Genomic DNA, 14509 nt, shown 5'->3' on the forward strand with positions numbered 1-14509 from the left:
TGACAAGCCCACCACCAGCATCATTGTGAATGGGAAAAACTGAAGTCTTTTCCCTTAAGAAGAGGAAAAAGACAAGGATGCCCACTCTCACCACTTCTATTTAACATAGTATTGGAGGTACTAGCCAGAGCAATCAGGCAAGAGAAAGAAATAAAGGACATCCAGATTGGAAAAGATGAAGTCAAACTGTCTCTATTTAGAGATGACATAATACTATATACAGAAGAACCTAAAGACTCTTAACAAAAAACTCCTAGAGCTGGTTACTAATTTCAGTAATGTTGCAGGATACAAAACAAATGTGTAAAAATCAATGGCATCTATATTCATCAATAATGAGCTAAGAGAAAGAGCAATCAAGAAAGTAAGCCCACTTACAACAGTCACAAAATAAATAAAATACCTAGAAATTAATTTAACCAAGGAGGTGAAAGATCTCTACAATGAGAACTACAAACCACTATTGAAAGAAGTTAAAGAAGACACAGAAAGATGGAAAGACATTCCATGCTCTTGGATTGAAAGAATTAATATTGTGAAAATGTCTGTACTACCCAAAGCAATCTACAGATGCAATGCAATCCCCATCAAAATACCAATGACATTCTTCACAGAGATGGAAAAAAACAATCTCAACATTCATATGAAACAACAAAAGACCCCAAATAGCCAAAGCAATCCTGAGCAAAAAAATAAAGCTGGAGGCATCACACTACTTGACTTCAAATTATACTACAAAGCTATAGTAACCAAAACAGCATGGTACTGGCATAAAATTAGACACTCGGACCAGTGGAGTAGAATACAGAACCCAGATATCACCCGTCAGGCTTACAGCCATGTGATATTTTACAAAGGGAACAATAACATACTTGGGGAAAAGACTGCCTTTTCAATAATTGGTGCTGGGAAAATTGGATATCCATATGCAGAAGAATGAAACTAGACATGCACCTCTCACCATATACTAAAATCAACTCAAAATGGATGAAAGAGTTAAGTATAAGACCGGAAACTTTAAAATTACTAAGGGAAACTATAGGTGAAACACCTCAGGAACTAGGTCTGAGCACAGACTTTATGAACGTGAGCCCATAAGCACAAGCAACAACAGAAAAAATAAACAAAAGGGACTATATCAAACTAATAATCTTCTGCACAGCAATGGAAACAATCAACAGAGAGAAACGACAACCTACAGAGTGGGAGAAAATTTTTGCTAACTAGGCATCTGACAAGGAATTAATATCCATATATACAAGGAACTCAATCAATTATGCAGTAAAAAAAAACCAATAACCCAATTAAAAAATGGGCAAAGGAACTGAATAGACATTTTTCAAAGGAAGACATACAAATGGCCTATGAGTACATGAAAAAAATGCTCAACATCACTAGTCATCAGGGAAACACAAATTAAAACCACATTGAGATATCATTTCACCCCCATTAGACTGGCTATAATAAAAAAGAGAGTAACAAATGCTGGCAAGGATGTGGAGAGAAGGGAATGGTCCTGCACTGTTGGTGGGACTGTAAATTAGTACAACCACTACGGAAAAGAGTATGGAGGTTTTTCAAACAACTACAGGTAGATCTTTCATATGATCGAGCAATCCCACTTCTGGATATATACCCAGAGGAATGGAAATCATCATGTCGAAGAGACACCTGAACTCCCATGTTCATTGCAGCACTGTTCACAATAGCCAAGATATGGAACCAACCTAAATGCCCATCTATGGACCATTGGAAAATGAAAATATGGTATATATACACATGGAATACTACCCTTTCATAAAGAAAAAATGAAATTCTCCCATTTGCAACAAAATGGATGAGCTTGGGGAAACTTATGTTGAGTGAAATAAGCAAAGCACAGAGGGATAAATATGGTACTATATGTCCTCACTCATAAGTCGGCTCTAAGAGAGAAAGAAGGAAGGAAAGAAAGTCTACAGTGGTTTGTTGGACTTGCAGAGGGAGAGAACATACCTAGGGATAAAAAGTGGAGTGGGGAAAGGGTGATGGGGAGGGAGGTCAGGGGTAATTGGGTGGGGGACATGGGGTATAATCACAATTTGTGGTAGCGGACATGCTGCCAGTGTGGATCTGGCCATCACATCCTAGGCATGAGTGGTGACAATTTGCTCTGTACTCCATGAATACACATAAGCAATAATTAATAAAATTAAAATAAAGAAAAGAAATATAAGAATCCATGAGTCCAGAGATATAAAATAAATGAATGAATAAATGAAATAGGGAAGAAAAAGTTTTACTTTAAAATAAAATGCCAATTAAAATAGATGGAGGTAGAAAATCACCAATAAGAGCTAAAATTAGTAGAGTGAAAGATTAATGTGGAACAGGATTATCATGTATTTCCAAAGAAACTTTTCCTTATTTATATAGATTTACATATGAAAAATAGTACAGGGAATGAAAACAAAGAGCCCAGTCAGCAGGAGATTCTCACATTGACTAAATTCATGAATATTCTTGATCATATTCACGTTTTTAAATCATATTTTGTCAGAATTAAATTTTATTTCACATTGATACAAACTGCAAAAAATATTTTATTTTCATACAGTACAACAAAACATTTCAATGGAGTAAGAGATTATCCACCCTAACTAAGCCCTTGCAGACTTATATAACTGAAAAAAGTTTACGTTCAAGGGTAAATGAAAATGATTTAGTAATTGGTTAAAAAAATTTTAATACAACTCTTAAACTTATGGCTTCATTATTAACATTCTATACAGTGTATTACTAAGGTATTTCCTTTAACAATCAATATCCATTTATTGATGCATTCCTGACATTGTTTAAATCAGTAGGAATACAGGAGAAGATTTAACTGTGGTTGAAAATTACCAATCGTAGGGTTCTGCCCTATAATAAACTGCACTAAGGTTATGCTACATTTCAGGGTTTTGACTGAAACCATCTAAAACAAGCTGAAACTGGTTTTATTTCCCTATCTCAAGTTGCTTTACAAGTTATCTTGCGGGGTGTAAGCTGAGCATGCACAGAGAGAAGGTCCTTGCCCTCCAGATGAACTCAGGCACCACAGGAACCTGAAAATCCTCTACCAAAGGACTAGATTCAGGCCCAACCAATAAGCCCTTGCTTGTGTCATATGGCCTGCCTCAGGCCCAGCCAATCACCCTTTGCCTAATCATATAGTCTGAATAGGAGCCAGCCAATCCCGTCACCAATCCTTACCAATCATTTAAAAATCCCTTCATTTCCTGGTTCAGGGAGAGAGATTAGAGCCAGCATCCTGTCTCCTTGCCAATTGACCTCACAATAAAGCCATTTTTTTTTTGCACAAAAAACAATGCCATGGGATTGGCTTCTATGAGCATCAGGCAGCAAGCCCTTGCATGGTAACATGACTAACCTTTATATTACCAATAAATTGTTTTTTTAAATATTTTTTGCTAGTGGTATAATTATGATTATAGAAAATAAAATGATTGCTATTTTTGTTTCCACAGAAACCAATAAAAACAATCAATTCACTATACATATTTATATTTGACTATATATATATATATATATATATATATAGTCAAAACTTCATTAAGTCTATTCACAGGTAGAAAGAAAACAGATCTTTCCATGTACTGCTAATTTTCCACAGTGATTGGTTTTAACATATTTAGAAAATAAAAAAACATTTTCAAATAAAAATCTGTCAATCTACTGAAAACTAACCATTACAGATGAGAATATAACCAAAAAGGAAACATAAACAGGTATAAAATTTACAAAGAAGGATGATTAAAGCATTCTCAGAATTTAAACTTGGCGAATATTATTATGTAATGCTTTATAAAATATTTTTAGAATATTTAGGGAAAACTTCTAAATCTGATTTCCCTGAAAAAAAAAAAAAACCAAAAACTAACCAGATACTTGTAACAAAGATAATCATTACTTGCTAAAAAGAAAACTTATTTCCACTCTAAGCTACAACTAGATCATCTCAGAACAAATCATTTTAAAAGTTATAATTTTTAAAATCAAAATCTTAAATATTTCATAATATACTCTAATACGACCTCATTATTCTTTCAGTTGCTTACAGAAAAATAAAGTCACTGAATGATCTCTGTTTTATAAACTGAAGTTCTTCATAACTAAATAGTCCCAAACTTGGACCAATATACAATTTAAGAAACAAGTAGTGCAGCAAGTTTTAAGTGATGTCTATTTGATATAAAGATAAATATATTTCAAGTACCATATGTCTGAGATTTAGAAGGTCAAGTTACAGCATTTCTTAACAGCAGATATTTATGACAGATATTTAAGTCTGCTATGAGGGATATGAAAAATAGAATATATTGCTTTTCTAGAGGGGAGAAAAGAATATTAAGCAGAAATGATATCAGAAAAACAAAAATAAAAAGCCTGGTCTGAAAAATAAAAAGACTGATAATTGAGTAAAGCAGTAATCTTATTTATTGACACTTAAAACCATTATCTCTATTATTAGGAATGATGTAATATCACCTTATTCTCATGTATTACAATCATTACATACATATTTTCTCATATATATGTAAAAATACAGACACTGAATCCCTACTATGCAACTTTGTATTTATACCTAAACAAATTTTCATTAAATGTACTAATGATTTTCAAGTGAAGTAATAGAAAAGTTCGTTGCAGTATTTCATTATTTTGTTGAATTACACTTGGTGAAAAATGCAAGCTGCCTCATCTATTTTTAATACTTGTACATTTTTGGCCATATTACACTAACACAGAGGTAGAACTTTGAAAGATCTTAATTTTGTCAAGAAGAGACATTATTTAGTAGGTATCACTGGTATGTATTTGCAAAACAGTTCCACATTGCAAATATTAGAAGTTTCATACTCAGACAGATGGAAAGATTTATATTCTAGCACTGTCAGGCTGGTATATTTCTACACAGGGAAGCTTAAGAATGTCAATTAAGTGGAGGTCACAGTTATCTGCCTGTTTCCAGGTGACACGTACTGTGCATCAGGCCCCATGGGTTTAAATTGGCTGGATTTCCAAATGCTCTTAGCCTTTTAATATAAAAAAGTTGAACATTATGAGACGTAATGAATTAAAATCTCATGGCACCAGAGAATAGAAATATCTGTATTAGCAGCCCTGATAGGACCCTGCGGAAATGAAATCCGGAGTGGAAGGCAGCAAGTGAGTGCAAGGGCATCTGGCACATTCTGTGCTGTTGTAAGAGCAGTATATAAAGATAAAGCTCATCCTGAGAAAATCCTCACAAAGTAATTCTGTCAGAGGGAATTCCCTCCAGCTCTTCATCTATGAAAACTTTGACATTTTCTGCTGCCTGTCTGATTCCAGATTCATCCTCTTTAGAAGTCAGAATTATCAAACCAAGACAGCATAGCCATATTTACATTTAATGTGATGGGCATCACAATGCATGTGAACAGATAGATTGACATACTAACATCTGATGCCTGCACAGGCTTCTGCCCATTCATGCTCTCATTTTACAGTCACTGAAGGGCAATGCCTTTGGGAGCTAGACACGATGGTGGGAAGTGAACACAACATAGTATTGCCACACATGCACTGGACTCCACCCACAGTGTGTCCATCCCAGGCAGAGCAGCTAAATCATATTTTATAAATAAATATGATGCATTTACAGTTAAAGCCTAGAGACAGGTAAGTCTCATGATGTATTAAGAGAGAGATAACCTAAATTAAATATAAACTAAGATGTGACAATGCTTTTCCAACTTTATTTAAAAGACAACAATAACATCTCTTTTTCTTGACTAAGAAACAAAATGTGTCATGCTTACAACCCATGAGTGGATGGAGTCTCCATAAAACTGTCAAAGGAATTTAGAGCTAACAGATTTAAGAGATAGCACAGTCCCATCACTTCCTTTAGCTGATTCCAACTTAGCTTTATCTGTCTACTTTAATATGGTTTCACATTTATATTCAAAATACATGTGGAAAAAATGGAATATTACACTTTCATAATACTTCAATTATATGGTAAAAATGTTCATAAATAAAATTGGGTTTAAAAAGCATGTTATACAACTAATTAATATGGCTTTAATAGGTTTAAATATATGCATTCAAAATTTAATGGCATTTTTTTTCCAACTGGTTGTATGATTTTGGCTGATTTATTTTTGGCAGCTGGCCAGTACGATTTTGGCTGATTTTTAAAAAATGTTTATACTGGGCTGTGTTTTCAAAGTTTTCTAGAGTGAACAATATTTATTTGTATAATAAAAAACTTCAATGTGTAGATAGGTAATGTGTAAGGGCAATAATCAAGACAAATAGTGTTTTATGAAGATTTTTAAACAGTGATAATCCTTTAATAAGACTGAAAAAAACACAAATAACCAATGATGAAGTAAAGACCCAGGGATAAAGAGATTATTAAGGATGTTAAACAATTTCATGCAAAAAATTTTGGCAACTATGTGAAATGCACATACTTTTCAAAAACAAATTCAGAAAACTCATGTAAAGAAAAAAATTTTTGAATTACCTCGTATGTATTCAAAACATTAAATTAATTAAAATATCCCCCAGAGATAACTGAAATAGTTTCATTGATGAATTTTATTAAATATTTAGAGAAATAATGGCACTATAATACATTATTTCAGAAAACAGAGAAGGATCAAATGCTTTCCAACATATTTTAAGAGGCCAACATAACCCTGATATCAAAACCTGAGAACAAGGAAAAAACAATTACAGAACTGTAGTCCTAATTAATACAGGCAAACAAACAAACAAACAAACAAAAGACCTTCAACAAAATACATACCAAATCAAAACAGAAAAATAAAATGTCATTAGTTTTTTTTTTTTTTTATAACTTTGGTGTCAATGAGTCATTAAATTTTATCAGAGGAAAATATGATTGGTTGAGCACTAGATAAACAATGAACCCTCACCACCACCATCTGTTTTATTCTCTGAAGCCAGAGGGATCCTATTAAGAACTGAGTTAGAGCACCTTCCTCCTTGGCAGTAAACCTTCTATGGCTCCCCCTACTCTCAGAACAGAGGCCCAGCTCCTCAGTCTGCTATTCCAAGGCTGACTCCTGCCCATCTGCTCTCTGGTTGCAAAGGACATCTCTGGTTGCAAAGGACAACGTAGACCTGTTTCTACGAACCCTCCAGTTCAGTGCCATATCCAAGCATATATTCATGCTAGTTTTTATGCCTAACTGTACCTCACCTCTTCTGTACTTCATACAATTGATGGCCTTGATTCAGGACCATAGGCCAAGAGTGACTCACTTCTGTGGGCCATAAACTCAATCGCTAGGGAGAGAGGAAGGTGAAAAGTCCTCAAACAACACCATCTTCTATTATCAGGCCACTGAGACCAGCAGAGCGGGAGTCCCAGTGGTTGAGGGCCAGAGGCCTGTCATTGGACCTGTGCCAGGCCCATTAGCGCTGCCATCATCGGGCCCCTGTGAACTGAGCAGGTACCCGGGCCCTCTGTCCTGCCTTAGTGTTGGGGTGTGACCTCTTCTGACTCTCACTCTGAACCCCAGTCTTCCTACTGTAAAATGCACATAAGGTCCAGGGTGTAGCCTCCAGGGACATGGAGGAATGAGGGCCAGTGCAGAGACCTCAGAGGGCGCATGGCTAGGAGAGAGTCACATGGCAATCAAGATATTCATTTTTTCCCAAGGTATTTTCTTTCTTTTTTTTAATCTCCATTTTTTCTGGGAGGTGAAGAGGCTTGCCTAAGGCCACAAGGCAGAAGTCTGGCTCTGAGAATGAGCCTTTGCCCAAGGTGGCCACAGGAATCTGGGCGTGGTCCCTGATTTCAGAATCTTAAAACGTTATTTCCAAGTGTCCCTTGCGGTGCTGTTTGGCCATCATCACAGAGAATAGGAAGAGCCGCCCGAGCCTGGCGGGATGCACAGTCAAGACTATGTTACCCAGAAGGTGGTTCCTGTTCATGGCTGCAGGCACTCATCCAGTGAGGACACCAGAGAGGGGTGTTTCCTGGGGCTTGCAAGGTGGGGGCGGGACTTCTGATGATGCTGTCACTGCTGTGGCGGGTTTGTTCGGCTCTGTGGTGAGGCCCTGGCCCTGGGATGCGACCACTTCCAAGGTGGCTTTTAGGGACTGAGCATAAAAAGAGAATAGTAGGGAAGAGAATAGGATCCACTTCTGGATCCCTGCCCTGTTTTGCCATGTGACCTCTGCTGACTCTCACTCCGAACCTCAGTCTCCCTCCTGTAGAATGCTCATACGGCCCTGGGCATTGCCTCCAGGAACCTGGAGGAAGGAGGTGCGGAGGCCCCAGAGATAGTACAGCCGGGCGGGTGTTATGACTTGTACAAAGTTGGATTCTTCGCATATTTTATTGCATAAAACTTATTTACACAGCCCAATTTAAGTGTAAAGGAAGCTGAGTATCCAGAAAGAGAAAATTGGGTGGGAGAGCAGCTACCCAGTTTCCAATAAAAGCCATCAATTTGGTAACCAGACACCCATTTTATTCCTACTCCTACATGTTCACCATTATTACCCTTTGGGTGATAACCCCAAACCCCATGCCTCCATCTCAATGTCATTATTTCTGTTCGTAATATAACCTAAGACCAGGAGGCTATAAACTAAGGTATTTGTTGCCACACACTTGCAATATAATTATTGTTCTTCAACACAGTGGAAATATCTATTCAAGAAAATATCTTGCAACCTATATTTCTATACACAGCAAATGTGTCTATCAGGAAAGAGTATGAAATAAAACTATTTCAAGCCAAAAATGAGAAATTTAATGGATTAACACACATAAAATGAAATCCTAAAGGATGTATTTAAGGACTTTGAAAACTGATCCCAGATGAAAGATTTGCAATGGTAGAAGGAACAAGGATCCAATAGGTGTGTATGTGGATTGATACAGTTATTTGAATCATTATTTGAATAAAATATGAGGAACATTTCCCTGTGGGGTTGGAATCCCACGAGAAAGGAGGTGCTCGGTTTCCATGGGCTCAGGTTACAGTACACACCTCTGGGTTTGGAGCCACTCCCAGAGGACTGAGATCCCTCCTAGGACCTTCCTTAGTGGTAAGTTACTGTTGCTAGTTAGACCTATTTTCAGCACCAACAGGGGGAAATTGAAACCTCAGGGGCTGGCTTATGCAAATCCAGTTGCTGGGCGTGCTCAGTAGATAAGAGTTCTATAACCTTGGTAGCTGAATGACCTTCCACTAGAGGTACTGGAGAGCACAGAATGATTTTTAATATGTCTGGTGCATGTGATAGGATTTGACCAATGAACATGCTCCAAAAAGAGACCAACTGAGCATGTGCAAGACTATGGTACATAACTGGGAACCACCCCCTTAATTGAAATATTCATTAGAGAAACTATAAAAGCCCAATCCCAGCAGAAGGTGGGGTTGTTGCTGCTCACTCTGGGAGGGCTATCGACACTTCGTCAGCTGAAGTGTGTGTGTTACTTTTTTGTTAAACTTACTTTTAGCAGGGGGCTGCTCACTCTCTTGAGCCAGCCTGCACTCTCTAATGAACTTTCAGTATGCATTTCTTTTTTTGTTGTTTATAACAATTTTTTTTTTATTTTGTCAATGTACAATGTGGTTCATTACTGTGGCCCATTACCAAAATCTCCCTCCCTCCTCCCTTTCCCCCCTCCCTCCCAACAATGTCCTTTCTGTATGCTTGTTGTATCAACTTCAAAGAATTGCCATTGTTATGTCTTCTTCCCCTCCCATCCCCCCCGTTTGTGTGTGTGAGTGTGTGTGTGTGTGTGTGTGTGTGTGTGTGTGAATTTATTTATTTATTTATTTTTAGCTCCCACCAGTAAGTGAGAACATGTAATATTTCTCTTTCTGTGCCTGACTTGTTTCACTTAATATAATTCTCTCTAGGTCCATCCATGTCATTGCAAACGGCAGTTCTTATATTTATATCTTTTTTATAGCTGAGTAGTATTCCATTGCATAGATATACCACATTTTCCATATCCACTCATCCGATGATGGACATTTGGGCTGGTTCCAACTCTTGGCTATTGTAAAGAGTGCTGCGATGAACATTGGGGAACAGGTATACCTTCGACTTGATGACTTCCATTCCTCTGGGTATATTCCCAGCAGAGGGACAGCTGGGTCATATGGTAAATCTATCTGCAGTTGTTTGAGGAACCTCCATACCATTTTCCATAGAGCCTGCACCATTTTACAGTCCCACCAACAATGCATGAGAGTTCCTTTTCCTCCGCAACCTTGCCAGAATTTATCGTTCAGAATCTTTTGGATTTTAGCCATCCTAACTGGGGTGAGATGGTATCTCACTGTGGTTTTGATTTTCCTACCCACAATGATTAAATATGTTGAGCACCTTTTCATATACCTGTTGGCCATTTGTACGTATTTTGAGTAATGTCTATTCAGGTCCTTTGTCTATTTTTTCACTGGGTTATGTGCATTTTTGTTATTGAATTGCAGGAGTCCCTTATGTATTTTGGATAGTAAACCTTTATCATATATGTGGTTTGAAAATATTTTCTCCCATTACGTAGGTTGCCATTTTTGTTGTTTACTCTGCTGTGCAGAAGTGTTTTAGTTTGATGTAGTTCCGTTGTCTATTTTTGCTTTTGTTGCCCGGGTTTTGGTGTCATATCCAGGAAATTATTGCCAAGACCAATAATTTTGCTGTGTTTTCTTCCAGTAGTTTTATAGTTTCGGGTCTTATGTTGAAGGCTTTAATTCATTTTGAATTAATTTTTGTGTATGGTGTAAAATAAAGATCTGATTTTATTCTTTTGCATATGGATGTCCAGTTTTTCCAAAACCATGTATCGAAGAGACTATCTTTTCCCCATTTGCATTTTTGGCACCATTGTCAAGGATCAGTTGAGCATATACGTGTGGGTTTATTTATGTGTTCTCTATTATGTTCCATTGGTCATTATGTCTGTTTTTATGCCAATACCATACTGTTTTGATTACTGCAGATTTATAATACATTTTGAAATCAGGAAATGTGATTCCTCTCACATGATTCTTGCTCAGAATCACTTTGGTATTTGAGGCCTTTTTTGGTCCTATACGAGGATAGTTCAAAAAGTTCATGGGAAAATAGAAGTAAAAGCTAATACTAACATTTCATGAACTTTTTGAAGTACCATCATATGAATTTTAGGATTGTTTTTTCCAATTATGTAAAAAATGTCCTTGGGATTTTTATAGGAATTGCATTGAATCTACAGATCACTTTAAATAGTATGGACATTTTAACAATATTAATTCTTCCAGTCCATGGACATGGGATGCCTTTCCATTTATTTGTGTCTGCTTTAACTCTTTTTCATCTGTGTTTTATAGTTTTCAGTGTATAGGTCTTTCACTTTTTTGATTAAGTTTATTCCTAAGTATTCTTTTTGATGCTATTGTAGATGGAATTGTTTTCTAAATTTCCTTTTCTGATAGTTTGCTTTTGGTATATAGAAACACAACTGATATTGTATGTTGATTTTATATCTGCAACTTTACTGTGTTCATTTTTTGGTTCTAATAGTCTTTTTATGTGGAGTCTTTAGGGTTTTCTACATATAAAATCATGCCCTTTGCAAACAGATAATTTTACTTCTTCCTTTCCTATTTTAATGCCTTTTATTTCTTTTTCTTTCCTAATTTTTCTGGCTAGGACTTCCATGTTAAATAAAAGTGGAGAGAGTGAACATCCTTGCCTTGTTTCAGATCCTAGAAGAAAAGATTTTATTTTTCACCATTGAATATGATGTTAGATGTGAGCTTTTAATATTTGGGCTTTATTTTGTCAAGTTCCTTCTACACCTAATTTGTTGAGATTTTTATCATGAGACACTGTTGAATTTTGTCAAATGCTTTTTTCTACATATACTGAGATGTACACGTGCTTTTTATTCTTCATTCTGTTAATGTTGTGTATCACACTGACTGATTTGCATATGTTGAACCAATCTTGCATCCCAGAGATAAGTCCAACTTATTCATGGTGTATGATCATTTCAATGTGCTGTTGAGTTTGGCTGGCTAATATTTTGCTGGGGATTTTTGCATCCATATTCATCAGGCATATTGGCCTATAGTTTTGTTTTGTTTTTCCCCTTCCTTGTGGTCTCTTTGGCTTTGATATTAGGGTGATGCTCACCTCATAAAATGAGTTTGGAAGTGTTTTCTCCTATTTTTGGAAGAGTTTGAGAAGAATTGGTATTAAATCTTCTTGAAGTGGTTGGTAGAATTCGTGCATGAAACCATTTGATACTAGGCTTTCATTCGGAGGTTTTTGATTACAGTTTCAGTCTCTTCTTTCTTGATTTCTCTTTTCAACCTCTCTATTTATTCTTGATTCAGTGTTGGTAGCTTGCATGTTTCAAGGAATTTATCTATTTCTTCTACACTATCTAACTTGTTGGTATACAGTTCATAATCCTTACGATCTTTTTATTTCTGTAGCATCAGGTGTAATGTCTTCTCTTTCATTTATGATTTTATCTTAGTCTTCTTTTTTCTTGGTTAGTCTAGCTAAAAGTTTATCAATTGTGTGCAGAAAAAAACACTAGTTTTGTCAATTTTTTCTGTTGTTTTTCTGTTCTCTATTTCACTTGTTTCTGCTCTAGTTTTTATTATTCACTTCCTTTTGCTAACTTAGGGCTTATTTTGTTCTTCTTTTCCTAGTTTCTTGAGGTGTAAAGCTGGGTTGTTTATTTCAGATCCTTCTTTTTTAACATAACCCTTAATCCCAAAGATGTTCTCTTCTTTGTTTTTTTCCTTAAAATTTTATAATAGTGTGTTTTACATTTAAGAACTTGATCTATCTGAGTTAATTTTTGCATAAGATGTGAAGTTTAGGTTGATGTCCAATTGCTCCAGCACCATTTATTGAAAACACTGTCATTCCTCCTGAATTGTTTTTGCCCCAGATCAGAGGCCAGGGCAGCAAGTGGGATTGCTGCCAGGCTAGCCAAGATGCAGGAGGGCCTGGCAGGGAAGCTCAGGCAGTTGAGTCAGAAGGCTTCACTAGCACAGGCAGAGATGTCATGGGAGGGGCTGCAGGGACCAGAAATGGACAAACTGTATGGACAGGACACCAGGAGGCCAAGGATTCTGGAAGGCAGAGCTGGTAAGACCAAGCTGTCTATCTGCCTTTGGTGAGGATCAACTGCTCAGCCCTCCACATCCAGTGCAATCTTGCCAGCAAATTGGGGGTGCGGGGTACACAAGACACTTGTTTCTTGCCTCAGAGACCCATAGGACCCCAGGAGCATAGGATCCCAGAACCTTGCCTATTCAGCCCATGTGGGTTCAGTGCTTTCACACCCTAAAGTAGCACCAGGGGATGAGTCCACCTGTACCCAAAGGCAGAGCTTGTTGTCACTCTTTGAGACCCATCCTCTCAGAGCACCAGCCCTCAAAAGTCCTGATCAGCTGGATCTTCTGGAAAATCTTGACTTGTATACCTGGTGTTTGCTGCCATGGCAAGCACCCAGGAGCTGAACAGGCCACAGGGCTGCTGGCCATATAGTCTGTCCTGGCAGATCTACTGTCCTCTCCTGAGTCCTGAGTCACTTACCCCTTTTTCTGTGCTGCATCTGCCCAAGAGACCATGGGACCAGTCAGTAGAGCTTCATCATCTCCTGATCTGACAGTCAGCCCTGAGCATGGGATCTTCTTTGCTCACTTCCCAGATAGGTGGTTGAGTTTAGGTTTGGACTTCAATCTATTTACCCCTAGAGTCGGGTCACCCTGAGTGATTCCTTGTGGGAGGTAGATCCCTTCGTGTTACCTAGGTTTCTAAGGGCTTTCTGTTCTTTGACACTTGATCCATGTCCCTCTTGAGAGAGAACCTTACAGCAATTATAAATGAGCAGAACTGCCAAATCTACAATGACAATGAGGATTTCAGGAGACAGTGATTTACGAACCTGTATTCTAAGACTGGGCTTCTCTCCAAGGAACAGGACTGCTCAGTATGGATTAGCATCCGCTACCCAGCCTGAGAGATAGTCACTTGCCCTTTTCATTTTGGTGAAATTTTGCCTCGTCTTAGGGTGATGATTTAATCTAAGGTGCACCTATATTGAATATAATTATTCACGATAATTTTAAACATCCATATTTTTGAAATATGACATACATACAGAAAATAGCACAAAACTTATGTGGCCAATTTAATAACAATTTCCAAAGTTAACATCTGTTCAACTCTTGCCCAGATGAATAAGTGAAATATTCATAGCAGCCCAGGAACTTTATGTGCATTCTTCCAATTCAATTATCCAAACCACAAAATTTAAGCAACTTTCTGATATATCAAGTATTTCCTTGCTTTTCTTGATAATTTTAACGTCTGTGTGATGGACATGTATCTATGTAGTATATATTGTTTTGCTTTTGTGGAAACCTTGGACAAATGGAATCGTATAATAAATATTATTATGTGCTTT

General features: G+C 37.2%; 1 pseudogene; it reads right to left on the bottom strand.

The window, feature by feature from the left end:
• Window positions 1-5102: 5102 nt before the first annotated feature.
• Window positions 5103-5607, bottom strand: LOC134372432 (acyl-protein thioesterase 1-like; annotated as a pseudogene).
• Window positions 5608-14509: the final 8902 nt, after the last annotated feature.

This window comes from Cynocephalus volans, chromosome 3, assembly GCF_027409185.1.
Source record: "Cynocephalus volans isolate mCynVol1 chromosome 3, mCynVol1.pri, whole genome shotgun sequence".
NCBI lineage: Eukaryota > Metazoa > Chordata > Mammalia > Dermoptera > Cynocephalidae > Cynocephalus > Cynocephalus volans.